Source organism: Diaphorina citri, unplaced genomic scaffold, assembly GCF_000475195.1.
Source record: "Diaphorina citri unplaced genomic scaffold, Diaci psyllid genome assembly version 1.1 scaffold854, whole genome shotgun sequence".
NCBI lineage: Eukaryota > Metazoa > Arthropoda > Insecta > Hemiptera > Psyllidae > Diaphorina > Diaphorina citri.
In genome coordinates this window covers 69,494-84,399 of record NW_007378286.1, presented here as the reverse complement: position 1 = coordinate 84,399, position 14,906 = coordinate 69,494, and the positions used below count along the sequence as shown (strand labels likewise).

The 14,906-nt window shown below is 38.8% G+C and overlaps 1 long non-coding RNA gene across 1 annotated transcript; it reads right to left on the bottom strand.

Moving 5' to 3' along the window:
- Positions 1–6,470: 6,470 nt before the first annotated feature.
- LOC113468799 lies at positions 6,471–8,464 on the bottom strand. The gene is made up of 2 exons (XR_003392424.1): positions 8,228–8,464; positions 6,471–6,653 (listed from the first exon to the last, which is right to left on the bottom strand). It is a non-coding gene; the product is annotated as an uncharacterized LOC113468799 (long non-coding RNA).
- Between the last annotated feature and the right edge of the window lie 6,442 nt (positions 8,465–14,906).

Here is a 14,906-nt window from a genome sequence, read left to right as displayed (position 1 = left end):
TCCAAAGGAAGTTAGTAAGCAATAAAAAAAAAGTTCCAATAAAAACAATATAAAAACACATTTCCCTCGCGCCCGAAAAAAAAAACTAAGCAAATTAATTTTGATTGTTTTTTTTTAGGGAAAAAGGGAGGGGGAACTCTAAATTTACATTTCAAATCGGCGAAAACAAGGGAAAAAGAAAATTAGACTTAAATAAATTTATTTTCATTTTATTTACTTATTTTCATTTCTCCCCCGTTATTTTATTTACAACCAATAGCTTGTTTTCTATTCCTCGCTGTTAACGCTGTTTGTTTCTTTGTGTTCGAGAATTCCCTTTCTCTCTCTCTCTCTCTCTCTCTCTCTCTCTCTCTCTCTCTCTCTCCTGTTTTTTTTTTTTGTTTTCTTGAAAAGCAATTGAAAGAGATTGGTATTGAAAATCTCGCAGCTCTGAATTCTTTTCCAGAATTCCAGAAGGAATGCTGAAAAAGAAACAATGTCAGTGGCGGGGAGTGAGATTTCCAAAAGGGGAAACTGCGAAACCTGCGTATAGTATTCCGATCTGCTGGTGATCTCAAGGTAGAAACAAAATGTCATCACGTCACGTCACGTCACGTGATCTCATGGGGAGTCAGAAAGAGGTAGTTCAAAGTTTCCCAACATAATATAATTTTGCACCAGTGCAATAGTCCTAAACTTTTTTTAAGAGGTTTGACAGAGGGAACTGTAACTGCTATGGTCTTATCGTCCCGAAATCGAAGAGAGAAGGAAGACAGGATAGGAGAAAGCCAGCCGTTCCGAGAACGAACATTAGTCCTAAACTAAAATGGACGCGGCACACAAGGGATCAAGAAGAGACCGCCTTAACATAATGAAAAAAAAATTTTAACATAAAATAAAAAAAAAAAAAAAAAAAAAAAAAAAAAAAAAAAATCAGTAAAACATCAAAACTCTGTTCCGTGTTGATTTATGCCGGGCGTCTCTTCAAACTATTGACGTAGGTTTTTTTTTTTTTAAGAGGTTTGACAGAGGGAACTGTAACTGCTATGGTCTTATCGTCCCGAAATCGAAGAGAGAAGGAAGACAGGATAGGAGAAAGCCAGCCGTTCCGAGAACGAACATTAGTCCTAAACTAAAATGGACGCGGCACACAAGGGATCAAGAAGAGACCGCCTTAACATAATGATTCCCCATAATATTGTAGGTAATTTCGTTCAGGACAGCTACACTACTATCACGTGACGTGACATGACGTAACGTGATGGTAGTGTGTTTTTACCTTTCGAATCCTGGTTGAATAATACCTAACTAAATCACTTCCTATTTTAGGTTAAGTGGTAAGTAGGGGTTTGAGGAAACCGGAGAGAGAAAGAGAAGCGGTGGTTCAATTAATCCCATCGAGAATACTTAGGATCCTACGCCACTGAGGATGTAATATGAAATATGTAGCTAGGTACCTATGTAGGTTACACATTCTCAAGCTCTATTTATATAGGTTATAGGTAGGTAGGTAAATATTAACTTTTTATAGTCATTTATATTATTAACTTACTTTCTGTTACTTCATACCTCTGGGTATATTTTTATAACATACCTATTTAAAAAAATATATAAATCTACCCACAGGGTCATCGGTACAAACGCCAACCACACTCGACGTTTCTTAACTTACGTGATCCTCGAGAAAAAGTATTAAATTACTTTCTAATAAACTACTTTGTGTATGCTTTTACTTTACTTATCTATCTTGTTTACTTTACGAAGATACCTGCTTGTACGAAGCTACGAACCATCTCTTAAGGCCATTCGCTCACGAGTAAAGATTAAATGGTTTCCAGATGAGTTATAGTCATGAGTTCTTGTGACTGACTCACCTTCCCAATACGCATAGTGACTTAGGATCTGACTCATTGACTAAGTAGTTCACTGAAAGGAGTAGTTCTTTTTTGTAACTCACTCCTTCTTTACACAGCTCTACCTGGAAGCCTGGAACCCATATTCTATTAGCCAGTTAAGTAGGTATATTCCAGAAAAATCTGGTGTGAACATCACACATCTTTCCTTAGGTCCTTAGCCCATTAAATTATGATTAGCCGGCTTTCTCCTATCCTGTCTTCCTTCTCTCTTCGATTTCGGGAGCAAGTATACAGTTCCCTCTGTCAAACCTCTGATTTTTGTTTTTTCTAAGAGGTTTGACAGAGGGAACTGTAACTGCTATGGTCTTATCGTCCCGAAATCGAAGAGAGAAGGAAGACAGGATAGGGAATTTGCTTTCAGGGTTTCGGCTAGATAAGAACTTAGCAGTTACAGTTCCTTCTATCAATCCTAATATATCATCATAAGGAAGTACCAATCCAATACATAATTTTGTTTGGTCTTCCCTCATAACTTTTTCAATATCTCTAACCGTTTAGTCAGTAGAGCTAAAAACCGCCAAAAAACGGTCCAAATGTTTCGAAATTCAGTCAAAAGGTCAAAACACAGCTAAAAGTTGATAAATCTTATTTTTTGGGAAGGTAAAACTCATCCCTTTGGAATTTTGTCGATTTTGAATTTGGATTTTGAATTTTTGACCCGTGTGCCAGCGGCCTAACACAACTGCAACGTTCACCACAGGAGTGTAATACTTACCCCGGGGTATTACAAGGAATATACGTGGTTATAACGGAGTATCTTTCGGCGGTGAAGAAACAATTTTGCCTATCAATCTTTTTCTCCTCGAAAATGAGCTTTATAAAATACTAATTTATTCTGAACAGATTGAATTCCTCAATTCAAAGTTTCATTTGCCAGCCTAGTTAGCTTAGTTGGTAGTGCGTCTGCCTTGTAAGCGCTAGGCCGCGGGTTCGATTCCCGCCCGGGGCGGATTTTATCCTGATGGGATAATGTTCGTTCTCGGACCGGCTGGCTTTCTCCTATCCTGTCTTCCTTCTCTCTTCGATTTTCGGGACGATAAGACCATAGCAGTTGCAGTTCCCTCTGTCAAAATCTCTAAAAAAAAAAAAAAAAAAAAAAAAAAAATGGCACTACTTTTTCCGTATTCTGACTGTAAAGGCAGATTGGAATAAGAAGAAGAAGAAGATGAAGAAGGAGGAGGAGGAGGAGAGGAGGAAATAGAAGCCGAAAGAGTAGGAGGGATTCTGTATAAAAAATTGGAAAAAAAAATGCCCCCTATTGGTAGGTACCTACATTGGTACGAGTAAACCTATAGGTACTAATGTTCTATAATTCTATACTCTTTTACAAGCTCTAATCGTGCTCTAAAACAGAAAAAAGGAAATCCACAATCGGTAATATACACTCCTCCTCTTTTAGAGCAAAAGAATCAGCTCTTTTGCTTCTCCCTAGACAAAGTTAACCAGATGATTGATAAGCGGATTTATTCCTGCAGCGCCCATACGCTGAGGGTACATAAGGGGTTGCGGGCAAGGGGGGGCGGGGGGTTAGGGGCTACATGTGCGCCGTATGTGGGGCACACAACATTTTTCTAATCTTACGACAAATTCCGGAATTAGTCCTGACAGATTTATTTGCCATCCCTGCTGCTGCGGGGTTTCCTATACGTTCCTAGTTTTTCCCGTACCAGAAGCATAAAGGATCAGGGCCGGATTCAGACTGGAATGAAATCCCCATAAATAAAAAAAAAAAAATAGGTACGATATAATGGGGTGGGTTGGGGTAATTTTTGGATTTAGAATGGAATGAAATCCCCATCACAAAAAGGAAACTAAAATAGGTAGGTACCTAAGTAGTAATATGGGGTGGGTTGGGGTAATTTTGAGACAGTGCCATTGTGAGACACCAACTTTTATGGTCTAAAAATGGTGACCAATCTTCCCTGTTTCTGTAGTAAATAACTTTGTCATTTGAGACCATGAAAGATGGTGTCTCAAATGCTCAAATTGATCACGATACATAGTCTGTAGGTATATCTTTCTTTCTCTCTCCCTATTTCGCTCTCTGACCTCTTTTCCTCCCTCTCTTTTTGTCTCGCCCTTATTTCTGTCTTTTTGTTCCGCCTCTCTTTCAATCCCCCTTCCTTCCCTCCTCAAATTCTCTCCCTCTCCCCCTCTTCATTATACTCCGCATTCCTTTACGTGTTGGGGATGAAAAATACCTTGCCTCTCCCTTATAATATTTCCTTGCGTCCCTTTTTACCTTTTTCTCGGCGATAGAGTCTCGCCATTTTTTTCTCCATATTATTTTTCCCTTAGAGGTATTTCGTCCCTTCTCACATTTCTCTTCCCTCCTTACTACCCATCCACTCCTTACTTTCTCTTTCCTCCCTTTTTCTTCCCTTTGAATTTTCCCTCTTTCTGACCGAAAGTCTTTCTTTCCCTTCTCTCCTTCTATTCCTTTTCTCCTCTCTTTACTGTCCTCGTTCTCTCCATCCCTTTTCTTTCTCCTCTCTCTTCTCTTTTCTCTTCTTCCTTTTTCTTCCCTTTCAATTTCCCCTGTTGTCCATCTTTCGTCCCTTCTCTCCTTCTAATCCTTTTCTCCTATCATTACTGTCCTCGTTCTCTCCACCCCTTTTCTTTCTCCTCTCTCTTCTCTTTTCTCTTCTTCCTTTTTCTTCCCTTTCAATTTCCCCTGTTTTCCATCCTTCTTCCCCTTCTCTCCTACTATTCCCTTTCTCCTATCTTTCTTCATTTCACTCTCTCCCTCCCTTTTTGACCCTTTTCCCTATCATCAACATTCTACAATACTCTCCCATACAAACATGAGTAGGGTTCACATTTTATACGAATTTCTATGAAGGTATTACAATTTTTAGAATAATATGCATCGTATAGGTATATTATGAATAATTCATAATATATACGATGCATCCCTTTTCTTTCTCCTCTCTCTCTTTTCTCCAATAGGTACAATAATTGTACCTATTGGAGAAAAGAGAAGAGGTACAATTATAAATTATTGTACCTTATAGGTACAATAATTTATAGGTATTCTTTAACCACGATCGAATAAACTACGGACCAAAAAATTCCCGGAGGGACGGACCCAGCTTGTTATTACTATTGTAATAATAAAGGAAGGACGGACTTTATTATTATTATTACTACTATTATTATTGGATATTATTATTATAAACGATCGTTCCATGTTGTTAAAATTAATAAATGGAGCCCCACTCTCCCTCTCTCTCACTCCTTTCGTCCCTCTTCCTTCCCTCCTCCCTCTCTATCTTCCTCTGCTTTTGTCTCTTTTTCTCCTCATTTTCTCTATTATTTCTCTCTCTTCCTACCTTTCTCTCCCCCTCCCTCTCCCTCTTTCTCTCTCTCTCTCCCTCCCTCTCCCTCTTCTCTCTCTCTCTCTCTCGCTCTCTCTCCCTCCCTCTACCTCTTTCTCTCTCTCTCTCCCTCCGTTGTTTTTCATGCACCTACCTATATCTTTGCTTACTTTAGGTTCTTTTTATTCTTTCTTTATATTTTTGTTCTCTTTATAGGTATTCTTTCTTCTTTTTTCTTTCTTCTTTATTATTGAAATTTTTCCTTTGTGAAGGGGCTCGCTGTCGAGTGTGGGGCGTTGTAAAGACGCGAGATAGAAATGAGATGGAAGGAATGTAAAAAAAAGTGGGTGAGATAAGAGAACCGAGAGAAGAGAAAAAAAAAGTGAGACGAGAAGAAGTAGAAGAACAGGAGAAGACAATAAAAGGGAGAGAGTGAGGAATATATAGGAGAAGAAGAAATGAGAAGAAAAGTAAAGAAGAAGAAAATGGGGGAAATTATTAAGGGGATAAAAAGTTCGAAAGATCGAACAAAAAAATGGCAATTGAGAAGGAAATAAAAGACATTGGAAACTGTGGAATGAGGGAAACAAACGGCCTCCCTGTTCTACCTTTCTGCTTTCTATTTGCCGTTTATATTTCTTTGTCGTTTGAATGAAGAAGAGACATTATTTCCTGCTGTCAATTGAGTTTGGAAACTCGATTTCGTTCAGTTCCAGTCATTCGATCTCGAACAATATTGTAGATGATCCATCTTCCTTGTCAAAAGCTTTAGAACTTTCAAGAGATTTTTTTCATTAATTTTACAATGATAAACGGCAAATACGGCTAAGAATAGAACGGAGCGAAGATTATAGCGCATGGATGAGCAGGTAAAGGGAAGTGACGATGGAGGAAAGCGACGACTTCAAACCGCATAACTAGAACTGAGAGCAAAATCAGCAAGAAGCTCTATCTCTCTCTCTCCTGTCTCTTTCTCTCCAAGTAATTTCTCTAATTATTCTGATGAATTAGTTTTCGTTTTTGTAGCTGTAAAAAAAAAAGAAAAAAGAAAAAAAAACGTGAGTTCTACTTTCTTTATTTTATTTTTCTTGGGAATTAGAGGGAGTTTGGCGTAACTTATTTTTCATAGTTCCGCTCCGAAGCGGAATTCCTGTTGTACACTGTACATCTGTTATAGTGATTCTCTAGTTACTAGCTAAATTCCCTTTGGGGGATGAGCTAGTCATTTTTTTCATCTTGATGAATGCCTCGGTATTCATTTTTCTCTGACGATTCTGGTGACTTGGGTGAGATGCACATTGGAGAAACACGTTCCGTACCCGTCACTCGATCTCAGACGGTCTGACCTATAGATAGGTGTGTAAGTCTGAAGCGTTTTCCGCCAGACGGTCTGGCGGGTGAGTGGTCGGCATAAGAGTTTTCGTGAAACTGACAGAGGGATCTGTAACAACGGAGTTCTCATCGGCCCGAAATCGAAGAGATGAAGACATAATACTTAGTACAAAGCCGGTTCGTTCCGAGAACGTTCCGAGAACGAACCTTATCTGTTTAGGATAAAGTCCGTCCCGGGCAGGAATCAACCTCGCAACCTACCACTTACAAGGCTACTTTCCTTATCCTATACATATACTTTACATAGGCTTGCCAAATGTCCAAAATGTCGATTCGGGACGCGAATCCGCGACCATAATCGCCAAATCCGCGAACAAAATCGCCAAATCCGCGAACATAATCGCGAAATCCGCGAACATAATCACGAAATCCGCGAACAAAATCGCCAAATCCGCGAACAAAATCGCCAAATCCGCGAACAAAATCACCAAATCCGCGAACATAATCGCGAAATCCGCGAAAAAAATCACCAAATCCGCGAACATAATCGCGAAATCCGCGAAAAAAATCACCAAATCCGCGAACATAATCGCGAAATCCGCGAAAAAAATCACCAAATCCGCGAACATAATCGCGAAATCCGCGAAAAAAATCACCAAATCCGCGAACATAATCGCGAAATCCGCGAAAAAAATCACCAAATCCGCGAACATAATCGCGAAATCCGCGAAAAAAATCACCAAATCCGCGAACATAATCGCGAAATCCGCGAAAAAAATCACCAAATCCGCGAACATAATCGCGAAATCCGCGAAAATAATCGCGAAATCCGCGAACATAATCGCGAAATCCGCGAATAATCGCCAAATCCGCAATCGCCAAATCCGCGAGCATAATCGCCAAATCCGCGAACAAAATCGCGAAATCCGGGAACATAATCGCGAAATCCGCGAACATAATCGGCAAATCCGCGAATATAATCGCCAAGTCCGCGAACATAATCGCCAAATCCGCGAACATAGTCGCGAAATCACATAGGTACGATATGTACATAGGTACGATAGGTGATAACGAGAATCCAAGGGACCAGCTCATTTTTTTCGTTTAAGGCGGTTTAATACAACATTTTCTCGTTTCTAAAGGTTTAGCAAAGTGGAAGAGCAAACTGATGATAGCATGACAAATTTAAACAAGTTAAGAACAAATTCTGATTTATAGAGGTACCTAATTTTAAAGTTAAAAAACGCGTCCCGAATTTTTTCTGGGACAAAAACGGAAATTCGGGACAAAACGCCCCAAAATGAAAAACTGAACGGGACGCCGGGACGCCCCCTGAAATTCGGGACTGTCCCGGCCAATTCGGGACGTTTGGCAAGCCTAACTTTACATAACTATAGGAAAAAAAAGTAAGGTATTTTTTACTTTCTATTACCATAATTTCTATTCCATTGAACTTAGCGAAGTGATGCACTACAGCGCTCTCTTTAATACGAAATAGGCACTTAATTCTGAATAGGAAATCGTAATAGCCCCCTCTCGATCTGTGAAGTTTAATAAGAGACGACTTTTTTAAAGGGATATAGGAAAAGCTTTCGACTCGATGGTTAATGGAAACAATTAAGGACAGCCTATTGAAATGATGCTTTCGAAGAGAAAGCTCCAGCTATCTAGCACATTTCTTACCTGAATTTTTGGTTAAGTTCGACCCTCTGTATGAGAATTTTGAAAAGTTAGGGTACTTTCGGAAAGTTCCGCAAGGGGGTGTTCCGCTGCCCCTTTCTTGTAATAACCAATTGGGCATGTGGGCTTGACGAAAATTTTGGGGAAATTTGGTTCATTTAAAAATTTAAATTTTGCAAGGACACTGCGATCTGCAAAATTTGCGATACATTGGATTTTAATAACACCTTTGTAGCTTTGTACTCGAACTACATAATAAATTATGTACCTAGTGGGTGTTCATTTGATGGTAAAAATCTAGATAATAATTAGCCAATAAAGCCAGACACATTACCTGACTTTTCAGCAGCATTTTTTCGCTTATCCAATCACAAATTTGACAATGAAGAATGACCTACTTCTGGGTATGATGAATGATGAAACAATCATACCTAAAAATGAAACAACACTCAATACTGAGGAAACTAAACAAATGAAGTTCTCTCTCTCTCTCTCTCTCCCTCTCTCTCTCTCTCGAATTAAATAAATTGCTATTCTCTCCAAAGGAAGTTAGTAAGCAATAAAAAAAAAGTTCCAATAAAAACAATATAAAAACACATTTCCCTCGCGCCCGAAAAAAAAAACTAAGCAAATTAATTTTGATTGTTTTTTTTTAGGGAAAAAGGGAGGGGGAACTCTAAATTTACATTTCAAATCGGCGAAAACAAGGGAAAAAGAAAATTAGACTTAAATAAATTTATTTTCATTTTATTTACTTATTTTCATTTCTCCCCCGTTATTTTATTTACAACCAATAGCTTGTTTTCTATTCCTCGCTGTTAACGCTGTTTGTTTCTTTGTGTTCGAGAATTCCCTTTCTCTCTCTCTCTCTCTCTCTCTCTCTCTCTCTTCTCTCCCTCTCTCTCTCTCTCTCTCTCTCTCTCTCTCTCTCTCCTGTTTTTTTTTTTTGTTTTCTTGAAAAGCAATTGAAAGAGATTGGTATTGAAAATCTCGCAGCTCTGAATTCTTTTCCAGAATTCCAGAAGGAATGCTGAAAAAGAAACATTGTTAGTGGCGGGGAGTGAGATTTTCAAAAGGGGAAACTCCGAAACCTGCGTAATAGTATGCCGATCTGCTGGTGATCTCAAGGTAGAAACAAACTGTCATCACGTCACGTGATCTCATGGGGAGTCAGAAAGAGGTAGTTCAAAGTTTCCCCATAATATAATTTTGCAACAGTACAAACTAAAATTTTTATTAATTTAGATAGGCAGGAAACTTTGTTTAGTAATTGCCCTCCCTGTAGGGCGTTAAACAAGGTGTTAAAAAAAAAAAAAAAAAAAAATGGACGCGGCACACAAGGGATCAAGATGAGACCGCCTTAACATAATAATTCCCCATAATATTGTAGGTAATTTCGTTCAGGACAGCTACACTACTATCACGTGACGTGACATGACGTAACGTGATGGTAGTGTGTTTTTACCTTTCGAATCCTGGTTGAATAATACCTAACTAAATCACTTCCTATTTTAGGTTAAGTGGTAAGTAGGGGTTTGAGGAAACCGGAGAGAGAAAGAGAAGCGGTGGTTCAATTAATCCCATCGAGAATACTTAGGATCCTACGCCACTGAGGATGTAATATGAAATATGTAGCTAGGTACCTATGTAGGTTACACATTCTCAAGCTCTATTTATATAGGTTATAGGTAGGTAGGTAAATATTAACTTTTTATAGTCATTTATATTATTAACTTACTTTCTGTTACTTCATACCTCTGGGTATATTTTTATAACATACCTATTTAAAAAAATATATAAATCTACCCACAGGGTCATCGGTACAAACGCCAACCACACTCGACGTTTCTTAACTTACGTGATCCTCGAGAAAAAGTATTAAATTACTTTCTAATAAAGTACTTGTGTATGCTTTTACTTTACTTACCTATATTGTTTACTTTACGAAGATACCTGCTTGTACGAAGCTACGAACTATCTCTTAAGGCCATTCGCTCACGAGTAAAAATTTCGAGCTGAGTTATAGTCATGAGCTCTTCTGAAATGTAACTCACTTACCTTTATAACACGTAGGTATAGTGACTAAAGATTAAATGGTTTCCAGATGAGTTATAGTTATGAGTTCTTGTGACTGACTCACCTTCCCAATACGCATAGTGACTTGGGATCTGACTCATTGACTAAGTATTATAGTTCACTGAAAGGAGTAGTTCTTTTTTGTAACTCACTCCTTCTTTACACAGTTGGGTAGGTTCTACTAGCCAGTTAGGTAGGTATATTCCAGAATAGTGGTTGACCCGTCCTTTGTACGGGATCAGCGTGGCATAAGAGTCATAACTTTGAGCTGCTGCCATTTTGAATCGGGATGGAATATGACAAATTTAAATAGCCTATGTGACCCTCAGTACTCTTCTCAACAACCACAAAAAATTTAACTTCTGTCAAACCTCTGATTTTTGGTTGGTCTTCCCTCATAACTTTTTCAATATCTCTAACCGTTTAGTCAGTAGAGCTAAAAACCGCCAAAAAACGGTCCAAATGTTCCGAAATTCAGTCAAAACACAGCTAAAAGTTGATAAATCTTACTTTTTGGGGGGGTAAAACTCATCCCTTTGGAATTTTGTCGATCAATGAAGAATGACCTACTTCTGGGTATGATGAATGATGAAACAATCATACCTAAAAATGAAACAACACTCAATACTGAGGAAACTAAATAAATGAAGTTCTCTCTCTCTCTCTCTCTCTCTCTCGAATTAAATAAATTGCTATTCTCTCCAAAGGAAGTTAGTAAGCAATAAAAAAAAGTTCCAATAAAAACAATATAAAAACACATTTCCCTGACCTCTTTTCCTCCCTCTCTTTTTGTCTCGCCCTTATTTCTGTCTTTTTGTTCCGCCTCTCTTTCAATCCCCCTTCCTTCCCTCCTCGAATTCTCTCCCTCTCCCCCTCTTCATTATACTCCACATTCCTTTACGTGTTGGGGATGAAAAATACCTTCCCCCCCCTATAATATTTCCTTGCGTCCCTTTTTACCTTTTTCTCGGCGATAGAGTCTCGCCATTTTTTCTCCATATTATTTTTCCCTTAGAGGTATTTCGTCCCTTCTCACATTTCTCTTCCCTCCTTACTATACACATCCACTCCTTACTTTCTCTTTCCTCCCTTCCTCTTACCTTTAAATTTTCCCTCTTTCTGACAGAAAGTCTTTCTTCCCCTTCTCTCCTTCTAATCCTTTTCTCCTATCTTTACTGTCCTCGTTCTCTCCATCCCTTTTCTTTCTCCTCTCTCTTCTCTTTTCTCTTCTTCCTTTTTCTTCCGTTTCAATTTCCCCTGTTTTCCATCCTTCTTCCCCTTCTCTCGTTCTATTCCCTTTCTCCTATCTTTCTTCATTTCACTCTCTCCCTCCCTTTTTGACCCTTACATTCTACAATACTCTCCCATACAAACACAAGTAGGGTTCACAATACGAATTTCTATGAAGGTATTACAATTTTTAGTATAATATGCACAGTATATATTATGAATAATTCATAATATATACTGTGCATCCCTTTTCTTTCTCCTCTTCTCTCTCTTCTCTTTTCTCCAATAGGTACAATAATTGTACAATTATAAATTATTGTATAAAAATAGGTACAATTATTGTATATACAATTATAAATTATTGTACCTAATAGGTACAATAATTTATTAATAGGTACCTACAATTATTGTACCTTATAGGTATTTTTGTAAGTACATAATTACCAATAGAACCATATTTTACTACAGAATTACAGGAAGGTACTCGTTGAGTACAAAAAAATGAAGAGAGAGAGATAGAGGGAGGGAGAGAGATTAAGAGCAAAAGAGAGATAAAGAGCGAATGAGAGCGAAAGATATAGGAAGAGAGAGGGGGATAAAAAAGGGAGAGGGGAAAAGGGAAAAGGAAGAGGGAGAAAGGGAAATGGAGAGAGGAAGCGAAAAAAGATGGAGGGATAGAAGAGGGAGAGAGAAAAAAAAAGAGTAAAAGAAGTACTCTACCTCTCTACGGAGAGAGACAGGACGAGAGAGGGAGAAAGACGAATAGAAAGAGAAAAAAGGAAATATGGAAGGAAAGGAGAGAAGGGAAGAGAGAGAGAGAGAGAGAGCAAAGTAGAGATTTCGAAACAAAGAAGAGAGAGAGATAGAGGGAGGGAGAGAGATTAAGAGCAAAAGAGAGATAAAGAGCGAATGAGAGCGAAAGATATAGGAAGAGACAGGGAGATGAAAAAAGGAAGAGGGAGAAAGGGAAATGGAGAGAGGAAGCGAAAAAAGATGGAGGGATAGAAGAGGGAGAGAGAAAAAAAAGAGTAAAAGAAGTACTCTACCTCTCTACGGAGAGAGACAGGGCGAGAGAGGGAGAAAGATAAATAGAAAGAGAAAAAAGGAAATATGGAAGGAAAAGAAGAGAAGGGAAGAGAGAGAGAGAGAAAAGAAGAGCGAGAGAGCAAAGTAGAGATTTCGAAAGAAACTTTTTCGGTTTCATTCGAACAATTTTTACATTTTTTCGCCATTATCATTTGTAGGACTTTCAGCACTGCAGGGTGCACCCCTTCCTCCTCCTCCTCCTCCTCTATCCCCTCCCCTTATCTCCTTCTCCCCCTCCCCTTATCTCCTTCTCCCCCTCCCCTTCTCTCCCTCTCCTTTTATCTCTTCTCTCTTTCCATCGCGAATGAGATTGTTGAATAATTTTTCTCAAATTACTTTTGTTTTTTATGTTCATTTTCCTCTTCCTCTCCCTCCCTCTCTCTCTCTCTTTCTCTCGCTCTCTCCCCCTCCCTCTCTCTCTCTCTCTCGATTCTCTTTTTCTCTCTTGTATGATTTTCTCTCTCTTCCTGAATTTTATATCCATTATTTTATGATATTGTACAATCATCATCATCATAATCATTTTCATTATAATCATCATTAGTAATGTATTCATATTTCAGTGCTTCCTTACTGATCGAACTAAGTGCACTCATTTTTTTCACTCCACGCGCTGAAATTATTGCTAAACGGAGTAGCTTCCATGGCCGACTGAGTACCTTGCATGCCGGAGGTTCCAGGTTCGATGCCCGCAGGGGTCGAATTTTTTTTCGGCACTCTGTTTGGAGTTCGGGGTGCACTCAGCCTCGTGGGGATAATATCGAGGGGGTTCTTTAATCGAGTAACGACCAGTGGCGGCATTATCAGTGTAAAAAGGTTTTGAATACGAGTAGATGAGAATTAATAGTAATGCTGTGGTACCTACTAAAGTTGTAAAAAGGCTCTGTACCACAAATTAGTAATTTTTTCTCGATTTGATTTGTCCTAATATTCTATTCTATTCTATTCTAGGTATTCTTTTCCATTCTTATCTAATCTTCACTATTCTATTGTATTTAATTCTATTCAATTCTATTCAATACAATCTGTCACTTGACACATTAACACATTAAAAATAGATTGAACTTTGCTACTAAACTGACTACACTCGATTATAACTTGTTTCAAGGTACAGCATTAGATAAGTAGCTACTACATTAGATTCTAAGTTGCTTTTGCTTCTAAGATTAGATTATTTTGCTACCTACTTATAAAATGCTACCCGTTCTACCTACCTCTACCTAATACTTACCCCCATTCTTTCTTTCCTCTCTCTCTCTCTCTCTCTCTCTCTCTCTCTCTCTCTCTCTCTCTCTCTCTCTCACTATCTCTCACTCCCTCTCTATCGCTCTCTCTCTCCCTCCCTCGTTCTTTCTCTCTTTCTCTCTCTCTCTCTCCCTCTAGTTGTGTAGATATTAGTTAGATGAGGAGGTAGGTAATAATAATAATACTAATAATAATAATAATAGACTCTTGAGTGGAAGGTAACCACTAGGTGAGGTTAACGCCGGAGGCGTTCTCTACCACCTAACCCTTAGAGCTCCATTACCTTGAGTGGAAGGTAACCACTAGGCGAGGTTAACGCCGGAGGCGTTCTCTACCACCTAACCCTTAGAGCTCCATTATTCTGTGGTCAAATTCTCAAATAAATGAGGATGAAATTCTCTGCCTCGGCTGGGATCGAACCCACGCCCTCCTGTTTACCAGGCGAGCGTCTTGACCACTACGCCACCGAGGCAGGCTAGGTATGTATGTATCTTTTGCAAAGGCATGTGGAATCCTTGCGAAGTAGGGTTAGTATTGTATCACGTATGTAGGTATACACATCATAGTTGTGTAGGTAGTTAGGAAGTGAGGGAGGGAGGGGTAGGTATAGGGTGGGAGGGAGGTAGTTAGGTAAGGAGGAATGGAGGGAGGGGTAGGTATAGGGAGGGAGGTTTTAAATCATTACATGAAGGTAAAATCGAAAAATCAAATCAAGAATAATAATAAACTGAATATTAAACAAATTAGGTAGGTACATAAATACTGATTTTCTTTAATTCTGATCGAATAAACTAGGGGCTAAATAATTCCCGGAGGGACGGACCCAGCTTGTTCCCATTTAAACCTGTAGTACGTACGTACGTACGTTACGTACAGACCATGGGCTAAAAATCACTTTTTTGACATCAGGGGATCCCAAAACGGATATTTCCAACCATTTCCCGATTTTGAAAATTTGGACCGATTGCAATACTTTCATTACTAGTATAGCTCCGCTAAACTGTAGTAATAGAAAGTAAAAAATCTGGTGTGAACATCACACGAC